Source organism: Montipora foliosa, chromosome 5 (genome assembly GCF_036669935.1).
Source record: "Montipora foliosa isolate CH-2021 chromosome 5, ASM3666993v2, whole genome shotgun sequence".
Classification (NCBI taxonomy): Eukaryota; Metazoa; Cnidaria; class Anthozoa; order Scleractinia; family Acroporidae; genus Montipora; species Montipora foliosa.
The window spans coordinates 43,333,696-43,339,924 of NC_090873.1; the positions used below are offsets into that span (position 1 = coordinate 43,333,696).

At 38.0% G+C, this 6,229-nt stretch overlaps 1 long non-coding RNA gene across 1 annotated transcript in view; it reads left to right on the top strand.

Annotated features, from left to right (window-relative positions):
- Positions 1-532: 532 nt before the first annotated feature.
- LOC138003198 (uncharacterized) overlaps positions 533-6,229 on the top strand; it is a 26,130-nt gene continuing 20,433 nt past the window's right edge. The window contains exon 1 of the long non-coding RNA XR_011123445.1: positions 533-631. This is a non-coding gene — a long non-coding RNA (uncharacterized lncRNA). The remainder of the gene's footprint in view (positions 632-6,229) is intronic.

Here is a 6,229-nt window from a genome sequence, read left to right on the forward strand (position 1 = left end):
TTGAAAATTGTCTTTTATTTGTGGGTGATTTAAAAATAGCGGGTCAAAATCCCGCGAGACTAGGATGGGGGGGGGGGGGGGGGCTAGACTTGCCTTTCACCAGTGTGGATTGGGTTCGTATCGCGCCTTTCCTGATTCCACGAAAATCAACCAAGAACTTATGTCATCAGTATTCAGGGGATTATAAGAAAAAAAAAGTATGTGGAAATGCCAATGCTAGATCCGTTAATTTCATTCATTTGTTTGAACACGATAACTGTTGGGAGAAAAAAAACAAGGCCACTTAATTGTTGTATTTTTCGATCTTTACAGCGATCTGAGCCAGATTATTTACTAGATGTAATGGACGAAAATGACATGAAAGCGATTAACCCGGACGGAGCAGGTAATAAAGAGGAAGTGATAATGACAAAATGCTCCAAAAGAGAAATGCAAGAAACATGCTTATTTTTCGTCATACAAGTTTACAGATAACGATGATGAGAACAAAAAATCTTGCAACGTCACTTACTAAAACACTGTCTTCGTTATCCTTTATTCTTGATAATTACAACAAAAACAAAAGAGAAGAGAAAGGAAGAACCCGAACTAATGGATAACGACGATAAAGAAGATAAAGAAACCGACCTAGGTGAGAGTCCAGAGCAAAGTAAGCATGTGAGTAGTATAGGAGTTGGGGTTACGCGACCATTTTTCAAAATCTGTTTTCAGCAATATTTTCAGCCATGGTGATAAAATGAAAAAGATGGTTTGAATTACGAGATCATTTTTACACCAACTGATTTCAGTTTTGGATAGAAGCGAACCATTTGAGTATAAAAATCATTTGATTTTTAGAGACAAATTTATGTTTCAGCATTGAAAATGCCGAATCCTTTTGATTACGAATTGTGTCTTTACTAGCTTGGTAATACATCTTTTACAGTATTACGAGATAGGGTTCTTTGGCACGGAAAATAAATAGCTTGCTATTCAGAGGGTACGAAAAAACCCGATCTCGAGCGAAGCTCGAGAATCTCATAAATCTAGGTAGGAAAAAATTCATTTTTAAAATGCGAAGCTTTTTAAAATTGAATTTTTGGATTCGTTTAATACTTTTACAAATATTTTTAATGCTATGTTATACAAACTCTGGGGCTCGAATCAAATTGCCTAAACAATTTATGAGAGCCATTTACAAACACATTGGCTCGAATCAAATTGCGTAAGCAATTTATGAGAGCCATTTACAAACATGTGACTCGAATCAAATGGCGTGAGCAATTTATGAGAGCCATTACAAAATTGGTTACATTAAAAAGAGACTTGCTTTTTCTGAAGCGCAGAGCGAAGCTCGAGCAGGGGATGGAAAAAAGCTAAATGTCTGGGCTCTGGGGTGTGGTGGTTAATAATACTGAATTCAAAATCTATGACGCGCCAAAATGGACAAAATTACTTCCTTAATATATTTAGTACTTACTTTATATATATAAGACTTCTTCTTTGCCGCCAAATCATCAATAGAGAGATCAAGTACCGCGTATTTTTGTCTCGCGAACGGCAGAGAGGGTCACATGACCTGACATTTCCCGCGTTTGCCGTTTGCCGGCAGCCGTTTCTACTCGAGGAGGACATTAATCTAACTAATCATGGTGGAAAACCGCGGGAATCAACGAAGACCAGCGGAAGACGTTTTTTTAAGATTTGCTATCCTTTTTGAGATCTCAATCGCATTCATCATCAACCAGTCAAGTTTCTCTTCCGCCAACTCTTACCCTTGCACATTTTCCAGCCCGATTTAATAGAAATCAGACAAAAACAAGCACATCTCAATTAAGTGTCATGGATGGGTTGTCTCTTGCTTTTCGGTCATCCTGTGAGATTTCATTTCGCAATGGTATTTCTTCTATGTTACCTTAGATTTAGATCCCTATACTGCTGCGTGATATGCTTTCTTTCATGAAAACATTTCTTCTTGACAATAATATCTTTAGCTTCTTGGTGTTGATTTCTTCAGCAGTAATGTGAATGTGACCTTATGGCCTCACGCTTTTGCGCCAGTTTAATTGTAGTCTCGAGCGATATACTATTATTATTATTATTATTATTATTATTATTATTATTATTATTATTATTATTATTATTATTATGGCATCTTTGTTTCTTTTTCAATATCTCCTAGACCAAGAAAGCGGGATCTAAATTCTGCGTTTGTTTGTAGAAGAACTGAACAATTTCAGTGTTCTGAGATAGAATCCATTTTTGGGCTTTCTTGAGTAGATACAGTGTTTCTCTCTTGTCTTTTGTCAGTGTGTTGAGGTTTTCCTCCAGTGTTAGATTGTATCCTCCAAGAAAGTCTAAGACAAGGATGAACTGTGCTACTTCACATTCCTTGTATATGTCCGTTATTCCTGCTCTCAATTCAGTGTATTTTTCTTGCTTAAGTTCCGTCTTTTCCTTTTATCTTTCCTACTTGACATACTGATACCTCAAGCAAATACCATTTATTCTTGACCTTGTCCCACACAGGCATATCTATATGATTACCACCATTTGATGGTGCTCTCTTTTATTATCATTATTATTATTATTATTATTATTATTATTATTATTATTATTATGATTATTATTATTATTATTATAATTGTTATTATTATTATATCTCCTTTAACTTTATGCCAATTTACAACACAATAGCCGAGCCCATTCCTTGGGCCTAGGGCTAAAATGAGGTAGAAGTCTATCTTACTTGATGGAGAGTGTCTTTCTTAGGATGCGAGATGTTCCTAGAAGTGCAATCTTCTGTAGTTCACTAATGTTGATGTTACCCGAGATTTGTTTGGTGTATTTCTCCAAGCCCTTTTTTTATTAGCTCCAGCGCTCCAATCACAACTGGGATCGTTGTGGCCTTCATCCCCCACATTCGCTCAATCTCGATTTCGAGGTCTTTATATTTTGACAGCTTTTCAGTAACTTTAACTGAAATGTTCTTTTCAGTAGGGATGGACATATCAATGAGTAGGCAGCTTTTCTCCTGTCTGTCTTTTATTACAATGTCTGGTCTGTTGGCTTTTATCTCACGGTCTGTCTGTATTGGCATATCCCACAAGATTGTGATGTTGTCTCTTTCTGTTACTGTTTGGGGTTCATGCTCATACCATTTGTCTTCTACGTTTATATTTAGCTCTTTGCATATATTCCAGTGTAGGTATGAAGCGGCTTTGTCATGTCTGTGTAGGTATTCAGTTTTGGCCAGCTCAGGGCACCTTTATTATCTCGCAGTATAAAACTTTGGAATGCTGTTCACATTATGAGTAGTATAGGGCGCATAACGTAACCTACACCACTTGAGAAGCTAAAATTAGAAGTAAAAAAATTAGGTACGGAACCTAGTACAATTCTAATATACATAATGATATGAATCTCTCTACTTAGAGAGCCAATTCAGAATATTATTAAATTCTATACTCTGTAAAACCTGCGCAAAAATATGATGATATCATTATCTCTACTAAAAGCCTATTTAGAAAATTATTCAGTTTTGTACTCTCATTATCTCTAATAAACCTACACGAGGCCATCATAATTTGGTTATCTCTACTAAAAGCCTATTTAGAATCATATCAAACTCTTATCCACTATAAAAACTGCGTAGAAAATAATTAAAATACAGGTTTTGCGACAACCCTTGAGTTTCTGGATTTCAGAAGAAAAAAGAAAACCTAAAGTCTAGTGTCCTTCTCGCCCTAACTAAGTATTTATCTTAAATGTTCTGGCAATGTTCAAAGTGTTTGAGATGACCGACTTCTGCATCAGCTCAAGTACACCCCGTGCTCTCGCTCCTATTAGCTTCCTCACCGACTTCTCTAGGCGTTTAGAATAACCACCCAATACGTCAATTATTATGTTGTACTGTTCAACCCTGTAATCATTGTATATCTCAGCTCCCACATCATGGGACCATACTTGAGCGTCTTTTCCGCATCTTTCTTGGCTCTACTCTCAATCCAATTATTATTATTATTATTATTATTATTATTATTATTATTATTATTATTATTATTATTATTATTGTGAATCTGAAAGACGTTCTCTGGTTAAAAATTGGTTAAAAATTATAAGCTTTCGGCTATCTATCTATAGCCTTTAACGAATGAAATATAAGAAGCACGAATCAAAATATATACGAAAAGGGGTGTAAAAATTCGATGCGGGTGAGAACTAAAATATGAATAAGAATGATCTAGAAAAAATTACAATAAAATAGAGTATTGTCTCGGTAACGGTTTAGAATTATTGTCCGCGTTAACAGTTTTAGCGGTATGCCAGGATTCCAAGGTTTTTCTAACACGGTAGTTGCCTTTGTCAATCACGCATGCATTATTAAAGTCAATAGAGTGGTCATTCTTCCATGCATGGCTGGCAATGTTTGACCCTTTCGCGAAATTTTTTAGGTTTCTTTGATGTTCTTTTTTCCGCGTTAAAAAGCATCTTCCAGTTTCGCCAATGTAACTCCACGGACAGTCCGAGCACGGAATTTTGTAAACAACATTGCATTGTTGGTCCAAGGGCTGTCTTGTTTTTGGGGATGGGAATTCTTGCTGAAGGGTTTTAAGTGGTTTGGTGACGACTCGAATTTCATGTTTGCGTAATAATCTCATGAGGGGCTCTGTCAAGCCGCTAATATATGGAAGGCACGCAAATCCATGGGGTGTATTCTGTGGGTCAACCCAACTAAAGAACATTGCTACTAATTCTTCTGGTGATGGAACAGTTGGTGATGGTGGCTTCTTTCTATTTTTGGAAATATAAGAGATGACTGAGGACGGGTAGCCATTGGCTTTTAGTGCATCTGTGACATAGTTGGTCTCGCGTGATTTTCCTTCGTTAGTGCTTGGGAGATTAGACGCACGGAATAACAAGGTAGAGGCCGTGCTGATTTTGTGTTTTCTCTCATGATGTGAGGAGAAGTCTAGATATCTATCAGTGTGGGTTGGTTTTCGATAAACGTCAATGACAGCAACACCATTTTTTCTTGACACTAAGGTGTCAAGGAAGGCAATTTGTCCATTGTTCTCTTCTTCAATGGTAAATGTGATCTTAGGGTCGACAGCGTTTAAGGTGTCGTGGAAGGAATGGACAGCAGCTTTCTTGATGACAACAAAGCTGTCATCAACGTATCGTTTCCAAATCCTTGGCGGAACAGTGGCAGAGCTGATGGCTGACTCTTCTATCACTTCCATACAGAGGTTAGCGACGATAGGGCTAACAGGGCTGCCCATGGCACAACCATGAATCTGCTTGTATTGCTTGTATTGATTATTGCTCCGAAGTCTTTGAGATTTAAACCACCTGGCAACCATCCGATGTTCAAAAACATTATGGAACGGGCCAGCAAACATTGTATGCGAGCACGAATCTCTATTTGTCACAACAGAATCCGAGTTTTGAAAAGAACGCTCGAAGAATCCAAACAGCAATTATCGACCTTAGTCACCGATGACATCTCTTCCACGCTTCTACAATATTTGATTAAGAGATCGCAATCAGTCCGCAACAACATTGAAGCGAGACACGAGAACAAGTTTACAAATTTAAGGATGGAAGCAAAAAATGACAGCTCTAATACGATCGACAGAAAGAACTGGGTGATCAATTTATCACACAAACCTCTCTCTACGGCAGAACGTTCTCTACTTGAGAAAGGCCCCAAGTTCGCCCCAACACCACGAAACATCCCTGTTAAAGACATTGTCTCTGAGGTTGAAGCCGCCATTTCCCGCCTCCCCGATGACTCGAAGGACGCCATACGAACCACTACGGCTTCTTTACTCCATAGAGCTCGAATTCCACCACATAAAAATATCACGAAAGCTGAACAAAAAGCTCTAAAGGACCTAAAGAATGATCCTGAACGTGTGATAACAAAAGCTGACAAAGGGAACTGTTTCGTTGTTTTAGACAGATCCGACTACGACACCAAGATGGAAGCTCTACTTAGTGACCCTGACACTTATCAACAAGTCTACAAGTCGCCATCCACCAAAATTGAAAGAGAACTGAACAGCAAGCTCCTCGCTCTAAAAAGAGAAAATAAGATTGACGAAGCTACTTATCGCAAACTTCATTCCACAGATGGTTCTCTACCTGCCATTCGTGGCTCTATTAAACACCATAAACCTGGCTGCCCTCTTCGACCAATCGTTTCATGTATCGGCTCCGCCCTTTATAACACATCCAAGTTTCTATC